The 25,473-nt window shown below is 32.4% G+C and overlaps 1 protein-coding gene across 1 annotated transcript in view; it reads left to right on the forward strand.

The window, feature by feature from the left end:
• CSMD1 (CUB and Sushi multiple domains 1) overlaps nt 1-25,473 on the forward strand; it is a 2,716,069-nt gene that overhangs the window by 695,197 nt on the left and 1,995,399 nt on the right. The gene's annotated exons all lie outside the window — the stretch shown is intronic.

Here is a 25,473-nt window from a genome sequence, read left to right on the forward strand (position 1 = left end):
CTGAAACACAAAGCTATGCAAGGGTCAATGTTGACAAATTCTGTGCATATGTTTTGAAAATAAAAAGCTTTATTTTTTTTTCCATAGGATCTTTTTTTTTTTAATTTTTATTTAATAATTACTTTATATTGACAGAATCCATGCCAGGGTAATTTTTTTTTTTACAACATTATCCCTTGCACTCGTTTCTGTTCTGATTTTTCCCCTCCCTCCCTCCACCCCCTCCCCTAGATGGCAAGCAGTTTTATATATGTTAGATATGTTGCAGTATATCCTAGATACAATATATGTTTGCAGAACCGAACAGTTCTCTTGTTGCACAGGGAGAATTGGATTCAGAAGGTAAAAATAACCCGGGAAGAAAAACAAAAAAGCAGATAGTTCACATTCGTTTCCCAGTGTTCTTTCTTTGGGTGTAGCTGCTTCTGTCCATCATTTATCAATTGAAACTCAGTTAGGTCTCTTTGTCAAAGAAATCTACTTCCATCAAAATATGTCCTCATACAATATCGTTGTCGAAGTGTATAATGATCTCCTGGTTCTGCTCATTTCACTTAGCATCAGTTCATGTAAGTCTCTCCAAGCCTCTCTGTATTCATCCTGCTGGTCATTTCTAACAGAACAATAATATTCCATAACATTCATATACCACAATTTACCCAGCCATTCTCCAATTGATGGGCATCCATTCATTTTCCAGTTTCTAGCCACTACAAACAGGATTGCTACAAACATTTTAGCACATACAGGTCCCTTTACCTTCTTTAGTATTTCTTTGGGATATAAGCCCAATAGAAACACTGCTGGATCAAAGGGTATGCACAATTTGATAACTTTTTGGGCATAATTCCAGATTGCTCTCCAGAATGGTTGGATTCATTCACAACTCCACCAACAATGCATCAGTGTCCCAGTTTTCCCACATCCCCTCCAACATTCATCATTATTTTTTCCTGTCATCTTAGCCAATCTGACAGGTGTGTAGTGGTATCTTAGAGTTATCTTAATTTGCATTTCTCTGATCAATAATGATTTGGAACACTCTTTCATATGAGTGGTAATAGTTTCAATTTCATCCTCTGAAAAGTCTCTGTTCATATCCTTTGACCATTTATCAATTGGAGAATGGCTTGATTTCTTATAAATTTGAGTCAATTCTCTATATAATTTTGGAAATGAGGCCTTTATCAGAACCTTTAACTGTGAAGATGTTTTCCCAGTTTGTTGCTTCCCTTCTAATCTTGTTTGCATTAGTTTTATTTGTACAAAGGTTTTTTAATTTGATGTAATCAAATTTTTCTATTTTGTGATCAATAATGGTCTCTAGTTCATCTTTGGTCACAAATTTCTTTCTCCTCCACAAGTCTGAGAGATAAACTATACTATGTTCCTCTAATTTATTTATAATCTCATTCTTTATGCCTAGGTCATGGACCCATTTTGATCTTATCTTGGTATATGGTGTTAAGTGTGGGTCCATGCCTAATTTTTGCCATACCAATTTCCAGTTATCCCAGCAGTTTTTATCAAATAATGAATTCTTATCCCAGAAGTTAGGGTCTTTGGGTTTGTCAAACACTAGATTGCTATAGTTGACTATTCTGTCTTGTGAACCTAACCTTTTCCACTGATCCACTAATCTATTTCTTAGCCAATACCAAATAATTTTGGTGACTGCTGAAAAAGCTTTATTTTTTAAAAAAGAAAATAATCAATTTTAATATTATTTGAAAAATGGGATGTCACTTCTTACAGGTAAAAAAATCTAGAAATAGAACCCATCCCAGACAAACATAAATAATTTCAATCACAAAACTGTTTTATTATACATATTACACATTTTTAAATGCTTAATAAAATTAATACTGAGAGCTATTAAGATTTAAATTTGCAGAATGAAAGCTAAATATAGAATCATTCATGGGGAGAAAAAAGCAAATTTTCCAATATCTGTGGAATAAAATATCCAGGTCAACCTGCTTCAGGTAAATCTATGTATCACAGGTTTTCAGACCATAGAAATAGCCTGCCTAAGACACAGTATGCAATGTGCTTACCCAAACAGAGAAAATTGTTCCTTAAAATGAGGATTTTGGCACTGAACAATTTCATCAAGTGTTCATAGCAGAGTGACTATAATGCAATCTGGAGTAAACATTCTTTTATATTAGAGGAAAAATAATAAACAAGAATAACTATTGCATTACAGTCATTTAAGATTTGCTGTATCTAATTAATCAAGATCAACTTAAAAACAGCACCATAAAATCCTGGATTGGAAGAAAAATTTTAGGTCATCAACTCATGATTTGCCATCCAGTCTTAAAGAGAACATTTTCATTGACAGGGATGCCCATATCCCAGGAATTTAGAACTTACCTAGTCACTTTACTTTAGAGAGAGAGAGAGAGAGAGAGAGAGAGAGAGAGAGAGAGAGAGAGAGAGAGAGAGAGAGAGAGAGACAAAGAGAGAGAGAGAGAGAGACAAAGAGAGAGAGAGAGAGAGAGAATATTAGCTTCTAAATGGAAACAAAAACTAGATTAACTTTTCATATAGATATATTATATAGAAGAAAGAATTACCAATTGAGGATTGAGACAGACTATATTAAATGTTTAAATAGAATTACTTTTGGAAACATTATTGTGCTGTAAATAATACTGTACAGGATGGTTTTGGAAAAGCCTGGGGAGATTTGTAAGAACTCATGTAAAATGAAGTGAGCATAAACAGAAGAATATCGTGAATAGTAAAATCACTATTGTAAGGATGATCAACTGTGAAAGATTTAGCTATTCTTATCAAAACAAAACCCAAGACATTTCCCAAAGACCCATGATGAAAAATGCTATTTACTTTCAGAGAGAGAACCAATCTATTCTGAAAACAGATTTAAGCATTCTAAAGCAAACAAGCAAACAAAAATCAACAATAGCAACACTAGCATAAAACAAAAACATGATTTTTTTTTTTACTTTGGTGGATATTTTTTTCTGTTTTCTTTTATAACGTCTAATATGGTATGCATTAATTCACATATATAATCACTATCAAATTGTTGCCTTATTAAGTTGGAGGGAGGGAGGGAGAAAATTTTGAACTCAAAATTTTTAAAACATCAATTTTTTACACATGATTTGAAAAACTTTAAAATAAACTTAAAAATAAATAGCATCACTTTCAGTGCTAAATAACTTTGATCAAATCAAAAGAGAGTTTGAAGAAGGAAGTCAATAGGGTCAACAACAGAAACATAAGAGTCACCAACACTTAGGATGGAGAAGCCAAAGAAGAAGGAGAGCTAGCCAGTTTGGCAGAGAAGGAGCAATTAAAAGAGTAGGAGGAAGAAATACTTTAAAAAAAAAATCATTCACATTTCTGCACTAATATCTTTTAAAACAAGCAGCATGTTACATAACCAAAAACATCTTTACTGATAAGTAGTCACTGTTTTTATAGATAAATTTTTTGACTTTTACCATAGTGTGCTCTGGTAACTTCTTCTCTTTGTAATTTCATTGCTCTACTCTGCAGAGCACCAAGTGATATTTCTTTACTTACCTCTAAGTTCCTCATACTCCCTCTCACAGTTCTCAAATCCTCTGATCTCACTGCCATCTATTGTAGTGGCAACAGTTAGAAGGAAATTAGCTAATTCTGGTAATATTTCTGAATCTTCTTATTTAGAATGCTGTCACTATTCTTCAGAATTTCCTTTTTTTAAAAAAAAAAAATTTAATAAAAACTTTTTATTGACAGAATCCAGGCCAGTGTAATTTTTTTTTTTACAACATTATCCCTTGCACTCACTTCTGTTCTGATTTTTCCCCTCCCTCCCTCCACCTCCTCTTCTAGATGGCAAGCAGTCCTATATATGTTAAATATGTTGCGGTATATCCTAGATACAATATATGTTTGCAGAAACCAAACAGTTCTCTTGTTGCACAGGGAGAATTGGATTCAGAAACTAAAAATAATCCGGGAAGAAAAACAAAAATGCAAACAGTTTACATTCATTTCCCAGTGTTCTTTCTTTGGGTGTAGCTGCTTCTGTCCATCATTTATCAATTGAAATGGAGTTAGGTCTCTTTGTCAAAGAAATCCACTTCCATCAAAATATGTCCTCATACAATATCGTTGTCGAAGTGTATAATGATCTCCTGGTTCTGCTCATTTCACTTAGCTTCAGTTCATGTAAGTCTCTCCAAGCCTCTCTGTATTCATCCTGCTGGTCATTTCTTACAGAACAATAATATTCCATAACATTCATATACCACAATTTACCCAGCCATTCCCCAATTGATGGGCATCCATTCAATTTCCAGTTTCTAGCCACTACAAACAAGGCTACCACAAACATTTTGGCACATGCAGGTCCCTTTCCCTTCTTTAGTATTTCTTTGGGATATAAGCCCAGAAGTAACACTGCTGGATCAAAGGGTATGCACAGTTTGATAACTTTTGGGGCATAATTCCAGATTGTTCTCCAGGATGGTTGGATTCGTTCACAACTCCACCAACAATGCACCAGTGTCCCAGTTTTCCCGCATCCCCTCCAACATTCATCATTATTTTTTCCTGTCATCTTAGCCAATCTGACAGGTGTGTAGAAGTATCTCAGAGTTGTCTTAATTTTCATTTTTCTCATCAATAGTGTTTTGGAACACTCTTTCATATGAGTGGTAATAGTTTCAATTTCATCCTCTGAAAATTGTCTGTTCATATCCTTTGACCATTTATCAATTGGAGAATGGCTTGATTTCTTATAAATGTGAGTCAATTCTCTATATATTTTGGAAATGAGGCCTTTATCAGAACCTTTAACTATGAAGATGTTTTCCCAGTTTGTTGCTTCCCTTCTAATCTTGTTTGGATTAGTTTTGTTTGTACAAAGGTTTTTTAATTTGATATAATCAAACTTTTCTATTTTGTGATCAGTAATGGTCTCTAGTTCATCTTTGGTCACAAATTTCTTTCTCCTCCACAAGTCTGAGAGATAAACTATCCTATGTTCCTCGAATTTATTTATAATCTTGTTCTTTATGCCTAGATCATGGACTCATTTTGATCTTATCTTGGTATATGGTGTTAAGTGTGGGTTCATGCCTAATTTCTGCCATACCAATTTCCAGTTATCCCAGCAGTTTTTATCAAATAATGAATTCTTATCCCAGAAGTTAGGGTCTTTGGGTTTGTCAAACACTAGATTGCTATAGTTGACTATTCTGTCTTGTGAACCTAACCTATTCCACTGATCAACTAATCTGTTTCTTAGCCAATACAAAATGGTTTTGGTGACTGCTGCTTTATAATATAATTTTAGATCAGGTACAGCTAGGCCACCTTCATTTGATTTTTTTTTCATTAAGAATTTCCTGTTTTTTATATGAAGAACTAGTTGTTTCTTTGACAGCTGGTTAGACTCTCACTGCTACACAGAGAAACTATCCCCCATATGACTTTTCAAATCCATTCCTTGTGTGACATTTCCATTAGTTTAGCAATCTAGATAGAGATTTCTGTGTGACACACGGGAATAGTCTGTTATTCAAAAAAGTGGTCAATTATGAATATCAGGTTAACTTCTATACAAATTAGCATGATTTCAATAAATAATTCTAATTTTTTTTTTTAGAATTAGAATAGAATTTCTGTATGACCCCCTTCCATAATACCATAGGTGACCATTCATTCTCTTCTTGAATTCCTTCATTGTTAGGAGTTCACTATAGAAAACCAAGAGAAATCCGTGGCTACATCAAAATTTATAGTGTCTTTGCAGAACCTGTCAAGGCCACAAAAGGAAGCTAAGTAGGGAAGGAGAATAAGAAGTCAGGGAGAAAGAAATGAACAAATTAATTTAAGAGATTTGAAACTGGATTGTGAGAGAGGATAAAAAAATAAGTAAACTATCATCAAACAGTTCAGTTAATTTCAAAGTCACAACAGTCAAGTGTGCAATCCTAAATGATGGCTTACTTCTACCCACTTTTAAAGGATTCATTTTCATAGCAGTTTGATAACTCACACCTTACAAAGTGAACATCTAGATATTAACAGATACTTTCTTAGCACTCTATTACCTTTAAAAGTATAATCCTGTGATCCTGTGCATTTCTACAAGAACAATAGAACATGATGAAACATTTCGAAGACTTTTGATATTGTGCTGACACTAGTGCAACACTCGACCTTTCTGATTTCAGTCATGCATATAGTTGATAACAAATGTGCCCACTGCCTATTGTAGTGCTAGAATTGATTAGGTACTTAACAAATGCTTATTGAATTCATCAATAAAGAAGTAAAAAATAACTTTTAAATCACTTCCCAAACATAGCTAAATATGAAGAAGTTTCCTTAGTACATTATTCCGCTATTCTACCATTATTCCATTAATTAGTCAATTATACTCACATCTCATCTTTCCATTGCTCCTCAGTTCATTGAATGTTTGATTTATTTGCAGCCTAAGATTCCCTATCATATAACAACACTAAGAAGATAAATGATATAAAAAATATTTTTCCAAGAACTACTCTGGAATTTCCCAATTTCAATACAGTATAGATTCTAGATATTCTTGGCATGCAAGTCAGTCCTTATAATGATGAATGTTGGAGGGTATGGAGGGTTTGAAAATTGGGACATTGATGCATTGTCGGTGGAGTTGTGAATGAATCCAACCATTCTGGAGAGCAATCTGGAATTATGCCCAAAAAGTTATCAAACTGTGCATACCCTTTGATCCAGCAGTGCTACTACTGGGCTTATACCCCAAAGAGATACTAAAGAAGGAAAAGGGACCTATATGTGCCAAAATGTTTGTGGCAGCCCTTCTTGTGGTGGCTAGAAACTGGAAAATGAGTGTATGCCCATCAATTGGAGAATGGTTGGGTAAATTGTGGTATGTGAATGTTATGGAATATTATTGTTCTGTAAGAAATGAACAGGAAGATGAATACAGAGAGGCTTGGAGAGACTTACATGAAATGATGCTAAGTGAAATGAGCAGAACTAGGAGATCATTATATATCTCAACAACAATACTGAATGAAGATGTATTCTGAGGGAAGTGGATTTCTTTGACAAAGAGAAGATCTAACTCAGTTCCAATTAATCAAGAATGGACAGTAGCAGCTACATCCAAAGAAAGAATACTGGGAAATGAATATAAACTACTTGCATTTTTGTTTTTCTTCCCGGGTTATTTTTACCTTCTGAATCCAATTCTCCCTGTGCAGCAAGAAAACTGTTTCATTCTATACACATATATTGTATCTAGGATATACTGTGACATATGTAACATATATAAGACTGCTTCCCACCTGGGGGAGGGAGTGGAAGGAAGAAGGGAAAAGTCAGAACAGAAGTGAGTGCAAGGGATAATGTAAAAAATCACCGAGGCATGGGTTCTGTTTAAAAAAAAAGTTATAATTATTAAAAAAAAAGAATAAGGTGAATTAATTTACTTATAATATAGAGTCTATTAGTATACAATCAGATTTCCCCCCATGCTATATGGTGATGGCTGGCATTATTGACATTCATTCAATCTAATTATAGTGGTCACCTAAGCCTGAATAACTGTGCTTCCAAGTGGAATTAAAAAGTCTTGCTATGAAAAGCGATCCAGGGACAAAATCCTTGACATTTCTGTTGCTAGAAGATTAGCTTAGGAGATAATGTGTGCAATATATTTTTTTACAAATGTAAAATAAAATGAGGTTGAATTTGCAGATTTGTGAAGGTGAAAGCTTCACAAGGGAGCTGGTCTTACAAGTAAACAGTATATGCTGAAGTGAAATGCTTTGGGCTGTCTTAGAGAATTCCTCCTTCAACAAAACCTTCTTCTCTAACTCCCTTCTCCCCTGCCTGTCAGTGATGCCTTATCATTAGCAGCTGCACCTCTAATTATCTGTCTGACCTTATGCTAATCCCTTTTCTTTCTCTTAACCTCAGTTACCTTCTCTGTAAAATTATAAGGTTAAGTTATTTGACTCTTTAGCTTTTTCTGAGTTGTAGCATGCTGTGAGTTAAGTACTAGACCTTTTTGGTAATGCTGCTGCAGCTTTAGTGATTATGTTATTTTAATGTGGAAGGGTGAATGAATTGCATATTGAGCTAATAACAACTTAATGTAACATTGATAATCTGCGTGATTTTATGACACTTAAAGGTTTTCAAAGCCCTGTACATATATTATCTCCTTTGCTTCTTTGAATAATCTTATGGAAGAGATGATAGTATTCCCATTTAATAGATGAAAAAAAGTGAGGCTTACAAATCCTCCTTACTATATTGATACTAAATATAATAAGTATTGACAAATACTTACTATTGATACTAAGTATAATAGGACACTAAGTATAAAAGGACAGACGTTAACTCAATTGTCTATTTAATCCCAGCTCTAATATTTTATATGCTATTCTATATCAGCATTTTATAGTACTCTAATTTTCCATGTTAGTTTTTTCCAACAACTCTGTAAGGCAAATTGTATAATACTGTTCTACCCTGGATACCCATTGCTTAATATAGAAAATGAGGAGATAGTTAAATTAAATTATCAAAATAATCATGATTATAATTCTTAATTATTTTGGGGTGTGAGAATAATAGATTAAGGCAGATGAAGTTTGTCTTGTTTATGGTCATATATCTAGTAAGTAAGGAAACTGAGAATTAATTTGCCAGATAGCCTTTCTCTATAGAACAATATAAAACTAATCTTTCCCTCTAGTGAAACAAGTGTTCAAAAATAATAATAATAATTTAATAAAGTTTTTTTCTAGATTTCCTCAGCTCTACATATGCCTCAATTATGCTTAGTCTTATGCTATAATGAGCTATCTACTGAAAGGAGACATCGACTTTCTAGTATGGGCATATGACTTAATAATTCTTAGTGAATGGGGACAATCATGACATAATAGATAAAGTCATTTAAGAATGCCCAAGTACAAGTTTTATGTCCGGCAAATGAGTGAATGAATGAATAAGACCTTCTAAAACAGAACTTTGAAGACAGTGAAAGGTTTTCACCTGGCATATAATTTTACTTTAGCTCACAAAATCCAAAATTTTATTGAATCTAAATGAACATATGACTTATAGGAATAATTATGAAAGAGGTCTTTATGATTTTAGCTGTTTCATAAGATTGGATTATAACTTACATATTAGTAGACTGGCAAAGACCTGAGAATACAATTTGTCAAAGTACTGGACAATAAAATCCTAAAATGACAAAATCAGTGAATTTGTAGTAAAACTGAGAAAGATTCTGCAACACATTTGGCATGGCTAATCACAATATCTCAAACAATCTACTAAATTTCCAAAGTATAAGCCAGACTTTTAAAATTTTGTATTGTTAAATAAATAGGATTTGTTTCTTTCTCTTGGGGCAAAGTGTCATGTGTCTATGAAATAAAATCAATCCAGATTTATTCATTATAGCCAGACTCTGGAGAACTTCAAATAACCATTACTGAATACTTGCTGTGTAATACCTTTGCATAGACTTCATTTATCCATATTGATTTGTTCTTCTATTTTTCAGTGACCCTGTGGATCATAAAATTCACATGTCTTTATGACCATGATTCATTGTACCTCTTGTGGAATACTTCATGAACTGCCTTTCTATGCTGATGTATGAGACATCTAGAGCATGTAAATTGCTGATGGGAATTGGGTCTTAAAATGAATTGTCGCTGAAACCGAAAAAAAAAAAAAAAAGACGTATGTATACTTTAACACATGCTCAGAAATTGCATTTGGACCCAAGTATCAAATAAAGCTCTAGAGAATGTCTCCATTTTCTACATGTTAATGTGAAGAATGCCAGACTTTCAGTCAGGGGAGGTTGGGATTAAAACTCCACCTCTAACCCATATTGTATGACCACAGACAAAACATTAAACCTTTCAATCTTTTTTTTTTAATCTGTAAAAATTGAATAGAAATACCGACATGAAACAAACGTGGTGAAGCTCAAAAAGAAATAACATATGGAAAGTATTTTTATAATTTTTAAATACTATATAAATATCATCTATTATATATATATAGTATATATATATATACATATATATAAACGTCTAAGAGAGTTTTTAGATTTGATAAATCTAGGATTACATATTACATTATAATATTGCACTTACCATATACAATATTCTTCTAGTTATGGTTATTTTACTTTGCATGAGTTAATGTAAATCTTCCAAAATGTTTTTATGAAATCTGTTTATCATTACTTAAATAGCATAATAGGATTCTATATGTCACAATCCTATGTCACAGCTTTCTAGCCCTTCCCCAATTAATGAACATCCCCTTGATTTTCAATTCATTGCCATCACAAAAAAGAATTGCTATATGTACAAATAGGTTCTTTCCAATTGTCTTTGATGTCTTTCAGATACAAATTTTCTAAAGGCATTGCCAAGTCAAAGGGTAGGCACAGTTTTATAGCCCTTTGGGTGTAGTTCCAAATTTTTCTCGAAAATGTTTGGATTAGTTCACAGCTCCACTAACAATGCATTAATGTCCCAATTTTTCCCACATTACCTCCCACAACTGTCATTTTACTATTTTATATTGTTAGTCAATCTAGTAGGTTTGAAGTATTTCAGAGTTGTTTTAATTTATATTTCTTTAATCAATAGTAATTTAGTGCTTTTTCATGTGACTGTTGAAAGTTTTTATTTCTTGTAAAAATTGCCTGCATATCCTTTAACCATTTAGCAATAGTGGAATGGGCCTCATTATTATTATTATTATTATTTTAATTTGGCTTAGTTTCCTTATATATTTGAGAAATTCCAGTCATACTACCTTAAACATACTGGATTTCATTTGCTCTCAGAAGCTAAATAACATCTGTCCTGGTTAATATTCATATGGGATACTACCTGGAAATATCAGGTTCTCTAAGCTTAATTGTGAGATCAGCTAGATTTTGCAATGGGTAGAATACTGGGCTTGTACTAAAAAGGATATGAGTTCAAATCTGTCTTTACATATATACTAGCTATCTGACTCTGGGCAAGTCATTTCACTCCACTTTTCCTTCTAATTTTGGTTGTTAGTTTTATTTGTATAAAAGTCTCTTAATTTTATGTAATTAAACTTACTTCCTATAATGCTCTGTATTTCTTGTCTAATCATAAATTCTTTTCATAATAATATAGATAGGTACATTTTCCAAAGCTTTGCTAATTACATCATCATTTACTTCAAAATTATTTATCTATTTTGATCATCTTTTGGAATAGGGTTTGACAGGTTAACTTGTGCAATTTCTACAAATTGCTTTCCAGTTTTCCTAGTATTTTTGTTAAATTGTGAGTTCTTACTCCCAATGTTTGAATAATTGGCTTTATTAGATTACCATAGTCATTTACAATTGAGTATTATATATCTAATCTATATCTTCCACTCTATTTCTTAGCAAATAGCAGTTTTTTGTTTTTTTTTGTTTTGTTTTGTTTTGTTTTGTTTTAGGATTACCAGTTTGTAATAGAGTTTGAAATATTGTACTGCCAGGACTCCTGTTTTTACATTTGTTTTTGATTGATTCCTTTGACATCCTTGACCTTTCTTTTTTTGTTTTTTTACATGAACTTTGTTATTATTATTGAAGCTCTATAAATAAATCTTTGGTAGTTTTATTGGTGAAGTAATAGGTAAATTAATTTAGGTAGAATTTTCATTTTTATAATATTAGTTCCATCTACCTTTAACATTTCTACAATTATTTAGGCCTGATTTTATTTGTGTGAAATATGTTCAATCATTGTGTTTAAATAATTCTTTGGTTTAACTTGGCAGGAAGACCCCTAAGTAGATTATTTTATTTCTAGTTATTTTTAAATATTTTTATTTCTATCCCTTCCTTCTGGGTGTTATTGGTAGCACAAAACTGCTGATAATTTATATGCCTTTATTTTATATTCTATAACTTCATTAAAGCTATTCATTATTTCAATTAGTTTTTTAGTTTATTTTCTAAGATTCTCTAAATATACTATCATATAATCTGTAAAGAATGATACTTTTGTTTCCTTATTGACTATTTTTATTTCTTCAATTTATTTTTTCTTATCTTATTGGTATTGCTAGCATTTTTAGTACAAATTGAGTACAAAATTGAATAATAGTATTGATATTGGACATATTCAATTCACCTCTAATCTTATTGAAAGGGTTTATTTCATCAATGCAAAAAAAAATTGTTCTAGATAAATATATCTTATGTTAAATAATTAAATGTTATAAAACATATACTGTATTAAATATAACAGATACTATATTTTCTTCTTGACCTGGGTGTCAAGTTTGAAATTTGGCTTCAATGTCCTAGTGAGTTTTCATTTGAGGTTCTTCTTCAGGTAGTGATTCATGGGCTCTTTTCATTTTCTGTTTTACTCTTTGATTTTCCCTACGGTTTTTTGTGAAATTTTTTTGGAATTTGTTGGCTCTTTTTTTTCCCATCATGACTTCCACCTAGGCCAATAATTTAAAAATTATTTCTGTTTTCCAAGTGAGGTTTTTTTATGAGCTATTTCATATCTTCTATTTTTCCATTCTTTTGGCTTTGTTTTATTTTTTATTGATGTCTCATAAGATCATTAATTGACATTTTCAATTCAGTTTTTTTAAAAAAGTTTTTGTGTCTTGTTTTCCATTTGGTCAATTTTACATTTAAAAAGTTATTTTGATCAATGGATTTTTGCACTTTTTTTTTTTTTTTTTTTTTTTTTAGCAAACTGGTAATTGTTTTTTCATATTTTTTTTCTTTAGCTCTAATTTTTAACCTAATTTTTGCACTATATTATTTGATTATGAAACTTTTTTTCTTTTTTTTAGTTCTTCTAGGAGTTCTTTTTGGGTTTGTGTTCAATTTACTTTCCCTCCCTCTTTAATTGTTCTTGTAGCTACTCCATTACTTTAGTGTTATCATTGTAATCCATCTTTATTTATTCCACAAGAGTCAAATTTCTGTTGATCAAAGCACTGTCTAGGATCTTTTGGTATCCCACAATGTAAATGGTAGTTATAAGTTATGTTTTAACTCTATTGCCTTCCTAAGTTCCTTCCCTGGTTATTGAAGAGGAGAGTAATGTTTATATTGTTTTTTTTTTTTTTCTTCTCTCTCTCTGTGAAGAGTGTACTTTTGGATGACTAACTGATACATTGGTTATAATTAGATGTTACACAATGCGAGTGTGTGGTTCAGAAATGATGAGGGGTCAACTTTAATTAAAAAAAAAAAAAAGCTGAAGAGAGCTCTAGAAGCAAAGTTTATTATACATTCTTGTGAGAAGGGTGTCCCACCCATCAAGAAGACAAATGGAAGGGAGGAAGCACCTTCGGGGACAGAGTCTACTCTTTTAATCCCTAACACAAATACCCTCCTCCCACCACTGACCCTCATCCTTATTGGCTGAGGATCTTACATTCTAAACTTGGGAACTACCCAAGAAATTGAATTTGACCAACAAGTACATAGTTACCCATATTTGACTGAAATAGGGAGACACTGATGTCATAGGTGGATAGCAGGAAGAGGACTTAAGTATACCCTTGACTCAATGCTTAAAGTTCTTCAGGCCTACTCAAACTCTGAAGTAGATAAAGCCTTATTCGATTTTCACAACTGTCTTGAAAGATCTCACCTCATCTCATTCATGAGTTTTTATTTTATATGATACTTCTCATTTAAATAGTATCAGGGACTACAAATTTTGTGTTCATGCAAACATTTCATGAACTCAATGGAGAAAAATACACATTTTTCTCCTAATAAACTCTAAATAAAATTTAGCATTTTTTTGTTATGAATATATATATGTTTGATAAGAATCCACAAATTTTCCCAGAATGGCAATTGAGCCCATGTCTGTCTGTCTGTCTGTCTCTCTCTCCCTTCTCTCTCTCTCTCTCTCTCTCTCTCTCACACACACACACACACACACACACACACACACACAAAATGAAAACTCCCTAGACTAAACTACCTTAAACTTAGCCAACAAAAATATTAATTCAGCTATAATGAATAAGATTTAGGCTATAATGGAACTAACTTATGTTAATTATACTGACATTTTCCCCATGACTCAAATTCAAAAATGTCTGATTCATCTTTGACTTTGCCTTTTTCCACTATTTTCTGCCTGACTCTATCCTCACAGAACTTATTAGACATATTTATCTAATAATGATTTTAAATGTTCTGATCTCCTATGATTCAAAAAAAAAAAAAAAAAAGGTTTCCTTCTCTCATGTTATAATTTCCTTAATCAAAATGGCTTCTCATATAAATGTTGCACATTTGTATTGTTATAAATACTAGTGCTTTAGTCTGGTATTCAAATATCTGCAAAATCCTTAGTATATCCTTCCAGCTTTATTCCAACCGTATATTTACATAACAATTCAAGACCCAATCAAACAAGTCTAGTTACTGTTACTCCTGAACCATTGAGTGGTTGTAGGATCTTGAAAAATAGGAAAAATGCTTTGTTTGTTTGTTTTTTTTTTGACCAAAAGAAATAAAAAGTATCACAGATTTTACAAACTGTAAAATGCTTTATAAATGTAAATTTTTTTTTTATTACTTTAAGTACCCCCTATGGGTTACTGATGTTATAATTCATTCCATTCTCTGATCTTTTCTTTTACCCTCTCCCCTCCAACACTCTTTCTTAAGTATTGTAAGTTTTGATTCAAATTCAACTTCCTTCTTACTACCTTTCCTGCTAACACTGAATCTGTCAATCCAAAGATCAAAAGTATTTCATTAAACATCAAGTTCATTATAGAAACTGTGCTGGAAGTACAAAGCTAAGAATGGAAAAAGTCCCTGTCCTTCAGTAGATTATGGTCAATTCAGCAGTGTCATCTCTCCTCTGAATCAGTGCTCATATACTGTTTGCAAGATTAGTTGTCATTTCATATTTTCCCTTATTATTTTCCTAATTTTTTTAATTACATGCACAGAGCAAAGACCTCTTATAGTTCTCTGTAGATTCTGAAGAGCTATTTATAGCACTTTAATTATAGTAATTGCTCCATAAATGTTTGATTTCTTGCTAATTCATTGACTATCATTTAGATATTAATGCGTACCTAAAAAAAACCTTTTCAATTTCAGATTTATATCAATGAAAGCTTTAAAGTCCAGGTAATGGAAAGCACTCCAGAGGTATTGTGTTCATTAGAAGATGAAATGGGTATGGAATCTCACTTCTATAACTTACTTCCTTTGTAACCTATGGAAAATCACTTCACCCTTCTATATATTGCACAAAACAATGATCCTTTTTAGTTCACTGAATTTTTAGAATCAAAGAAAAAATAGATTAAAGACTGAAAGAAAATTGAAAGGATGTTTATCCAACACCCTTAAATTGCAGTTGAAGAAACAGGATTAGCAAAGTTGGGAACTGCCCATTATTACACAACTAATAAATGTCAAAGGCAGACTATGAACAATAAATTTCCTACCTCCAAATCTAGAATCACCTATACTAATGTGTGCTGCATAATTTTTATTAGAAAGTTTAAATGCAGTGAATAGTTTTGTAGGGCTAGGACATGGAAAGATGAAAAGATGTAAAGCTAGTGTTTTTTTGTTTGTTGGTTGGTTTGCATTTGTTTTATTCAGGTGAAGAAATTCCAAAACACAAAATATAAGGAGATTAGATTAAAGCCAGAAATTATATATATATATATATATATATATATATATATATATATACACACACACATATATATATATATACACATATATATATATATTATATATATACACATATATATATAATATATATATACACACATACATGCAGACTCAGAGCTTAATTGTATAATACTACAGATACTTTTTTTACCCAGGGCCCTTAAAACGACAACACAGAAGCTAATACAAGGTGTTCTTTAATTGTTCTTTGTTTTTATTTTGTTTTTTGCTTTTTTTGTAAGAATAGATCTTGAATTATGAGCAAGCTACTTTGATCTTTAAGAAGCTTTGAAAATGAGAGTAGTTAATTTGAATAATTCCTTTTTTAGTCAAATATTTGCAGGTAATTGAGTTTTAAGGCTACAAGAGTTTATGTAAGTAGTTCAGGCTCCAGGAGCTCAAAGTAAATACTAACTCCTTGATGGGATAATGTGGGTATAAAATGATAGGCCAGTGATTATGTGCAAAGTGTTACTGCAGGGTTCCCACTAACTCCTGTTAGGTTAAAGAGGAAAAGGGAAATGAATGAATCAAATGGGGACTTTCATATTGTATCCCAGACTACAGGCAATAACTAAAGAGATTGCATGGCAGTTGTCTTTTGCATTTAAATTGTAAACAACTTAAGATCCAACTTGATCACTCTAAAGAGCTGCTTATAGCACTTTACTTATAGTAATTTCTCCACAAATGTTTGATTTCTTGATAAATCATGATTATCATTTAGTTATTAATGTGTACCTAAAAAACAAACAAACAAACAAAAAAACTCTTCACTAAGCTTTTTTCCCTGCAGGGGAAAAAGATTTACATTGGGGAAAGAGGAAGATTGGATTCTAGCCCCAGGTTTATCACTTATATATTGGTGGGAATGCTATTTAACCTTTTGGGATATAAATTTCTTCCTCTGTAAAAAAAAAAATATATATATATATATATATATATATATGTATATATATATATATATATGGATTAAAAATTCGTTATCTTTATTGCATCAAAGATATCTTTGCCAGTCTAATATAATCCATAGAATCCCTCTCAGAATAGCTTTCAAATAATTGAAGGGAATATTATTTTTTAGTGGTCAGTGGAAACAATGATGTATTTTCCCCATTCAATTTTACAACCCCAAGAAATTTACCCAGAGACTCCAAAGCTCCATGTAGATAAGATTAAGAATTAATCTTCTAGATGATCTCTGAGAATCTCTTCCAATTCTAAATTTGCAAAATTAGACTATTTTCCTGTAAGTTATATCTAGAAGTCAAGAAAGTACTTTTCTCAGCTAGCTTAATCAATTAGCTAATCATGATTTTTTGACTCTCTCTTTATACTAAGAACATTTTCTACAGTGACAAAAGTTAAATAATTTCTGTATTCTTTTATTTGTTTATTTATTTTTAATATACAGTGATTTATGAATCATGTTGGGAAAGAAAAAAATCAGAGCAAACAAGAAAAATTATAGGAGAGATATTTTTTTAAAAAGTCTTTTATTTTGTATGTGTCGCTCTGTTTCAAATGTCTTTCTTGTGTAAACAATATATTGTAGGATTCTGTTTTTTGATCCATTCTGCCATTTTTTGTAGTTTATAGGAAAAGTTTATCCCACTCACATTGCCAATAATGATTACCAGCTCTGTATTTCCCTCTATCCTATTTTCTTTCCTGTATATACTCTTAGTCTCTTTCTATCCTATCCTTAGTTTTGTGTTGTTTTTTACCCACTCCACCCATTACCTTATGATTTATTATCCCTTCCCCCTTGTCTTGGTAAGTATTTTTTTAACCCAGTCTATCTACTATCTTATTTTCTATCATCCATTCCCGCCTTCTCTTTCTTTTTTCCTTAGTGTTTCTGCCCTCTCCTCTATCCTGTCCTACCCTTTTCTTTTCCTCCTTCTCCTCCTATTTTTTTTTTATGGATAAATAAACTTTTATACCCAACTGAATGATTAAATAATTCCCTCTTAAAGCTAAAACTAATAAAATCAAGCTTCACACAAGGCTAATCCTCCTACCTTCTTTCCCTTGTTTGTAATAAATCTTTTGTTCCTCTTCATGTGAACTAATTTGTCTCATTAAACTTCCCTTTTCCACTTTTTCTAGTACAGATCTCTTTTCCACTTCTTAATGTATTTTTCTTCAATCACCACATTCACAATCACACAATCAATTTATGTAATGCCCTCCTCTGTCTGCCCCAGTGACAGATACAGTTCTCAAGAATTTTAGATATTATTTTGCTATGTAGGGATATAAATAGTTTAACCTCTAAGTAATACATATTTTCCCCCTGTTTACTTTTCTATGCTTGTCTTGAATTCTGTGTTTGTGGATCAAATTTTCTGTTTAGTTTAGTTTTTTTTTTTCCTTCAATAGAAATGATTAAAAGTCTCTTATTTTATTGAAGCTCTACCATCTCCTCTGAAAGATAATACTGAGTCTTGCTGGGTAGTTAATTCTTGGATGTAACTATAGGTCATTTGGCTTCTAGAAAACTATACTCAGGCCCCCTGATTCTTTATTATAGAAGCTGTCAAAACATGGATATCCCTCAGTGTTACTCCTTAATATTTGAATTGCTTTTGTTTGGGGGCTTGTAGTACTTTTTCCTTGTGGTTGTGATTCTGGAGTTTCACAACAATGTTCCTTGGGATTTTCTTCATGGGATCTCTTTCTGAAGGTGAAAGATGGATTCTTTCAATTAGTATTTATTGCTTTGTTTATAGAATACTGGGGTAATTTTCCTTAATGATATCTTATAGTATGTTATTTGGGCTTTTTTTTTGGTCATGGCCTTCAAGAAGGACAATAATTTTTAAATTGTCTCTTCTGTATCTGTTTCCCATGTTGGCTTTTTTTTTTTTTTTTTTTTTTACCAATGAGTCATTTACCTTTTATTCCATTTTTTTTTTCATTCTTTTTAGTTTATTTGACTGATTCTTACTGTCTCACAAAGTCATTAGCTTCCATTTGACTTGTTCTAGTTTTAATATGTGATTTTCTTCAGTTAGCTTTTCTATCTGTTTTTCCACTTGGTTAATTCTACTTTTTAAGGTGTTTTCTTATGCAAAATGTTCCCCTTCCTTTTCCAACCTGTTGACTCTCTTATGTATACCTCTCATTTCCTTTAATTTTTTTTTTCTTCTACCTCTCTTATTTGACTTTTAAAGTCTTTTATGAGTACTTCCAAGAGCCTCTTTGAGATTAGGACCAATTCATAGCACTCTTTGAGATTTCTTCTGTTGACATTTTACCCTTGTCTGAGTTGGTGTTTTGGTCTGCCCTGCCACCATTGTAGCTTTCCATAGTCAAAGTTCTTTTCTGTTTTTTATTCATTTTCTTTCTTTTTGTTTTGATATTTCCTATACTTTTATGTTTGAGCTTTATTTCTGGGGTAAAGGGGGTGTTGTTCCAAACAGTTCTGAGACTTAGCTTTGAGCATGGGCCCCTTGTGTTTTCAGGGGGTAGCTTTACTTGCTCTTTTCAGGACCAGCCTGGTTTCTCAGACTTTGTTTTCAGAGCTGCAACTGAATGCTGCCCCACTGTTTTGCTCCCTACTGATCCAGGATTGAGGAGCTTAGTTACTGATTTACTGTGCTTAATACTCTCTCACCAACTTTCCCAGAGTCTATCTGAGCAAGACTGAACATCCTTTTTACCCCAATGAGACTGACTTTTCTTGAAGTTTTTTTTCAGTCTATTTTCACCTATAGAATGGTTTCATTCTGTCAGACTCTTTTAGGAGGCTTTGTTTCATGTGGTTTTCAAGAGAAACTGGGAGAGTTCAAGCAGCTTCCTGACTTTACTGTGCAATCTTGACTTGACCCCCAGAAACTATTTCTTCTTGCAACTTACAATATACCTTAAAGTGTCAAGATGTATATTTATGGGTTTATACAAACTAGATTCAGCATGATTTGGGCAAAAAAGATATTAGTAGTTGGAGAAGGATAAGTCATGACTCAGACTGAATGGATTTTAATTAATATTTTAAAAACCTATTATTTTTCATTTGCAAGTTCTGAAAGAACCTAAACATCAAGGCAATTCAAGTTAAAAGCGATTTAGTTAGTCAGATGACAAACGCATTCTGCACCTATAATGTTTGTCAGGGACTGTTGTGTCCTGCTTTCTAGAGCCCCCATACTAGGGTGATTAAAATATCCCTTCCTAGTGGAGAAGTGATGAGGTAGGACCCCTGAGGATAGCGGAAAAATGGAATCTGTTTACTACAAGGACTTTCCCCTTTGTATAGTGTAACAAAAACAACACTGTGCACATGGGACCACCTAAACAACTTGCTATTGTACATAGTTTGCTACCTGTTATCACTCTTCCACCTGGTATCACTCTGCTTCGTCACAAGACAGCTTGTCACCACTCCCTGATTTCTTAGAAAGGCCAAGAGCTCTTAGGGGAGATGGGGAGCAGAACCAGACATTTTTAGCAGGTTCCCTCTGAGCTGAAGGGTCTTATACCTTACCTAGAGTTTCCCCACTGACTGTGACCCTCTACAAGGCATTGTGCTAAGAATGGTGGTGGTGGTGGTGGGGAATTAAAAATCAAAAAAATAAGCTCTGCTCTTGAGGGACTCTTCAGTTGTATCAGAGGAGAAAACATGTGAACAAGTATGTAGATTATAAATAGGAAATTGTCAGCAGAGGAAAAAAAAAAAAAAACAGCGGTAACTAGAAAGCATTCTTTGAAAGCTAACAGTTTTACCTGGGATTTTAAATAGATTTTTAAAATTTATATTATCAAAATAACATGTAAGAACATAAAGTATAGGATAATTAATCCATCTGCATTGGTACTTGGACAGTCCTCATTGGCCCTTCTGTATACCAATGGATCAAAACTTTTGGGTTTTAATTCTAAAAGGAATACACAGCATGAGATAAATGAAAATTTGCTAAATTAAGAGCCAGAGGAAATATGGATTCATATTTGGCCTGTAATATTTATTAGCTGGACAACCAATCCATTAGAATCTCTAAGCCTCACTTTCTTCTCTGTAAAATGGGATGATAGTACTTATTTTTTTTTTTTTACCTCCTTATGTTTTTACCAAGAATCAAATGATATAATATACATCAGATTTTCTTTTCAAACTTTAAATGACAACTATTATATACATCTGAATAGGGTGTCCTCATAATTTTGGTGGAGTTTTAAAATAGTAAAGTTTATTCAAGCTATTAAAACTGCACCAATACTTTCTGGTTACACCATATAGTAAAACATCTGACAGCTTCCTGTAGTGAACAATGTAAACCTTTGTCCAAAGAAATTACATGTGAGGTTGAAGAAAAGTACTTACATGCTGATATTAAAATATGTGGCTATTCTACTGTACTATTTATGCTCTAGTTCCCTCTTTCAGAACCAAGTTGCTACAATTGTCCCTAGGGTATTGGAGTACCCTGAAGAGTTTGCAGTTGTTTCTTTTCTTCTGCTGCTATATCAACTCAACCTCATATCAACTTGATAAGGGGCAATTGATAGTTGAAGCAAGAAGTGATGCTCAGGTTCCATTTACTTAAGTAATAGAAATTTAAGTTCCATTAACTTAATATTGGTTAGTACTTACAAAGAGATATATGTATCAAAGATATGATAAGAATAAATGCACAAAGATGCTCCCCTGACATCTTTTAAGTATTTTTGTTTTGTTTTTGGATTAATATCAATTTAGCCCTCCATTGTAAATATTTGTACCTACAGTTTCATCTTTATTCAATTATTATTGAAATTCTACAAGATTTATAGGATATTTATTAAAATTGAAATTGAGGTTAGTGATAAAATATTGACAGGTGACCTCATCTGCATAGAAGTTTTGATTGCTAAAACGATTTATATTTCATCTTATATAAATTTCTGGCTACTTTAGTCTGCAATTCAAGACCCTTCAAAACTTAGCACTAACATACTTTGATGGGCCTGCTGGTATGCAATTTACAATTCTTTGCCACTACAAAGAGAGCTGCTATAAAGATTTTAGAACATGTATTTTTTTCCTTTTCCCTTCTATCATTTTGGCCATTTTAGTATATGAAAAATTGTATTTCAACATTGTTTTAATATGCATTTCTAGAACCAATAATGATTTAGAATATTTTATATGATTATAATTGTCTTTTATTTCTTCATTAGAAAACTGCAAGCTATATATTTGCCCATTTAATAATTGGGAAATCTTCTTAGAGATTTGACAAAGTTCTTTAAATAGTTTAGATATTAAACCTTTATCTGATAAGCTGTTTATAAAATGTTCATTCTTTTTTTTTTTTTTTTTTTTTATAATAAATTTTATTTTATTTAATAATAACTTCGCATTGACAGAATCCATGCCAGGATAATTTCTACACGACATTATCCCTTGCAATCACTTATGTTTCGTTTTTTCCCCCTCCCTCCCTCCTCCCCCCCCCCCCCAGGATGGCAAGCAGTCCTATATATGCTAAACATGTTGCAGTATATCCTAGATACAATACATATTTGCAGAACCAAACAGTTCTCTTGTTGCACAGGGAGAATTGGATTCAGAAGGTAAAAATAACTCGGGAAGAAAATCAAAAATGCAAATAGTTCACATTCATTTCCCAGTATTCCTTCTTTGGGTGTAGCTGTTTCTGTCCATCATTTCTCCAATGAAACTCAGTTAAGTCTCTTTGTCAGAGAAATCCACTTCCATCAGAATACATCCTCATACAATATCGTTGTCGAAGTGTATAATGATCTCCTGGTTCTGCTCATCTCACTTAGCATCAGTCCATGTAGGTCTCTCCAAGCCTCTCTGTATTCATCCTGCTGGTCATTCCTTACAGAGCAATAATATTCCATAACATTCATATACCACAATTTACCCAGCCATTCTCCAATTGATGGGCATCCATTCATTTTCCAGTTTCTAGCCACTACAAACAGGGCTGCTACAAACATTTTGGCACATACAGGTCCCCTTCCCTTTTTTAGTATCTCTTTGGGGTATAAGCCCAATAGAAACACTGTTGGATCAAAGGGTATGCACAGTTTGATAACTTTTTGGGCATAATTCCAGATCGCTCTCCAGAATGGCTGGATTCGTTCACAACTCCACCAACAATGCATCAATGTCCCCGTTTTCCCGCATCCCCTCCAACATTCATCATTGTTTTTTCCTGTCATCTTAGCCAATCTGACAGGAGTGTAGTGATATCTCAGAGTTGTCTTAATTTGCATTTCTCTGATCAATAGTGATTTGGAACACTCTTTCATGTGAGTGGTAATAGTTTCAATTTCTTCATCTGAAAATTGTCTGTTCATATCCTTTGACCATTTATCAATTGGAGAATGGCTTGATTTTTTATAAATTTGAGTCAGTTCTCTATATATTTTGGAAATGAGGCCTTTATCAGAACCTTTAATTGTAAAGATGTTTTCCCAGTTAGTTACTTCCCTACTAATCTTGTTTGCATTCGTTCTGTTTGTACAAAGGCTTTTTAATTTGATATAATCAAAATTTTCTATTTTGTGATTGGTAATGGTCTCTAGTTCATCTTTGGTCACAAATTTCTTTCTCCTCCACAAGTCTGAGAGATAAACTATCCTATGTTCCTCTAATTTATTTATAATCTCGTTCTTTATACCTAGGTCATGGACCCATTTTGATCTTATCTTGGTATGTGGTGTTAAGTGTGGGTCCTTGCCTAATTTCTGCCATACTAATTTCCAGTTATCCCAGCAGTTTTTATCAAATAATGAAATCTTATCCCAAAATTTAGAATCTTTGGGTTTGTCAAACACTAGATTGCTATAGTTGACTATTCTGTCTTGTGAACCTAACCTTTTCCACTGATCAACTAATCTATTTCTAAGCCAATACCAGATGGTTTTGGTGACTGCTGCTTTATAATATAATTTTAGATCAGGTACAGCTAGACCACCTTCATTTGATTTTTTTTTCATTAATTCCCTTGAGATTCTCGACTTTTTATTGTTCCATATGAATTTTGTTGTTATTTTTTCTAAATCATTAAAATATTTTCTTGGAAGTCTGATTGGTATAGCACTAAATAAATAGATTAGTTTAGGGAGTATTGTCATCTTTATTATATTTGCTCGGCCTATCCAAGAGCACTTAATATTTTTCCAATTATTTAAGTCTGACTTTATTTGTGTGAAAACTTTTTTGTAATTTTGCTCATATAATTCCTGACTTTCCTTTGGTAGGTAGATTCCCAAATATTTTATGCTATCAACAGTTATTTTGAATGGAATTTCTCTTTGTATCTCTTGCTCTTGGATTTTGTTGGTGGTGTATAAGAATGCTGAGGATTTATGGGGATTTATTTTGTATCCTGCTACTTTGCTAAAATTATGAATTATTTCTAATAGCTTTTTAGTAGAATCTCTGGGGTTTTCTAGGTATACCATCATATCATCTGCAAAGAGTGATAGTTTGGTTTCCTCATTGCCTACTCTAATTCCTTTAATCTCTTTCTCGACTCTTATTGCAGAGGCCAGTGTTTCTAATACAATATTGAATAATAATGGTGATAGTGGGCAACCTTGCTTCACTCCAGATCTTACCGGGAAAGGTTCCAGTTTTTCCCCATTGCATATGATGCTTACTGAAGGTTTAAAATATATGCTCCTAACTATTTTAAGGAAAAGTCCTTTTATTCCTATGCTCTCAAGTGTTTTTATTAGGAATGGCTGTTGGATTTTATCAAATGCTTTTTCTGCATCTATTGAAATGATCATATGGTTTTTGTTTGGTTGGTTGTTGATATAGTCAATTATGTTAATAGTTTTCCTAATATTGAACCAGCCCTGCATTCCTGGTATAAATCCTACTTGGTCATAGTGTATTATCCTGGGGATGATTTTCTGTAATCTTTTTGCTAATATTTTATTTAAGATTTTAGCATCAATATTCATTAGGGAGATTGGTCTATAATTTTCTTTCTCTGTTTTCAGCCTACCTGGTTTAGGTATCAGTACCATATCTGTGTCATAAAAGGAGTTTGGTAGGACTCCTTCAATCCCTACTTCTTCAAATAGTTTATTTAGCATTGGAGTTAATTGATCTTTAAATGTTTGATAGAATTCAGATGTAAATCCATCTGGTCCTGGGGTTTTTTTCTTAGGGAGTTGATTGATAGTTTGTTCTATTTCTTTTTCTGAGATAGGAGTGTTTAGGATATTTACTTCTTCCTCTGTTAGTTTAGGTAAGCTATATTTTTGGAGGTATTCTTCTATTTCATTTAAGTTGTCGAATTTATTGGCGTAAAGTTGGGCAAAGTAACTCCTAATTATTGCTCTAATTTCCTCTTCGTTAGTGGTGAGTTCTCCCTTTTCATTTTTAAGACTAACAATTTGATTTTCCTCTTTCCTTTTTTTAATCAGATTTACTAAGGGTTTGTCTATTTTGTTGGTTTTTTCATAGAACCAACTCTTAGTTTTATTAATCAATTCAATAGTTTTTTTACTTTCAATTTTATTGATCTCTCCTTTTATTTTTTGAATTTCAAGTTTAGTGTTTGATTGGGGGTTTTTAATTTGTTCCTTTTCTAGCATTTTTAGTTGCAAGCCCAATTCATTGACCTTCTCTTTCTCTATTTTATACAAATAGGCCTCTAGAGATATGAGATTTCCCCTTATTACCGCTTTGGCTGCATCCCATACATTTTGGTATGATGTCTCATTATTATCATTTTCTT

This window comes from Antechinus flavipes, chromosome 2, assembly GCF_016432865.1.
Source record: "Antechinus flavipes isolate AdamAnt ecotype Samford, QLD, Australia chromosome 2, AdamAnt_v2, whole genome shotgun sequence".
Taxonomy (NCBI): Eukaryota; Metazoa; Chordata; class Mammalia; order Dasyuromorphia; family Dasyuridae; genus Antechinus; species Antechinus flavipes.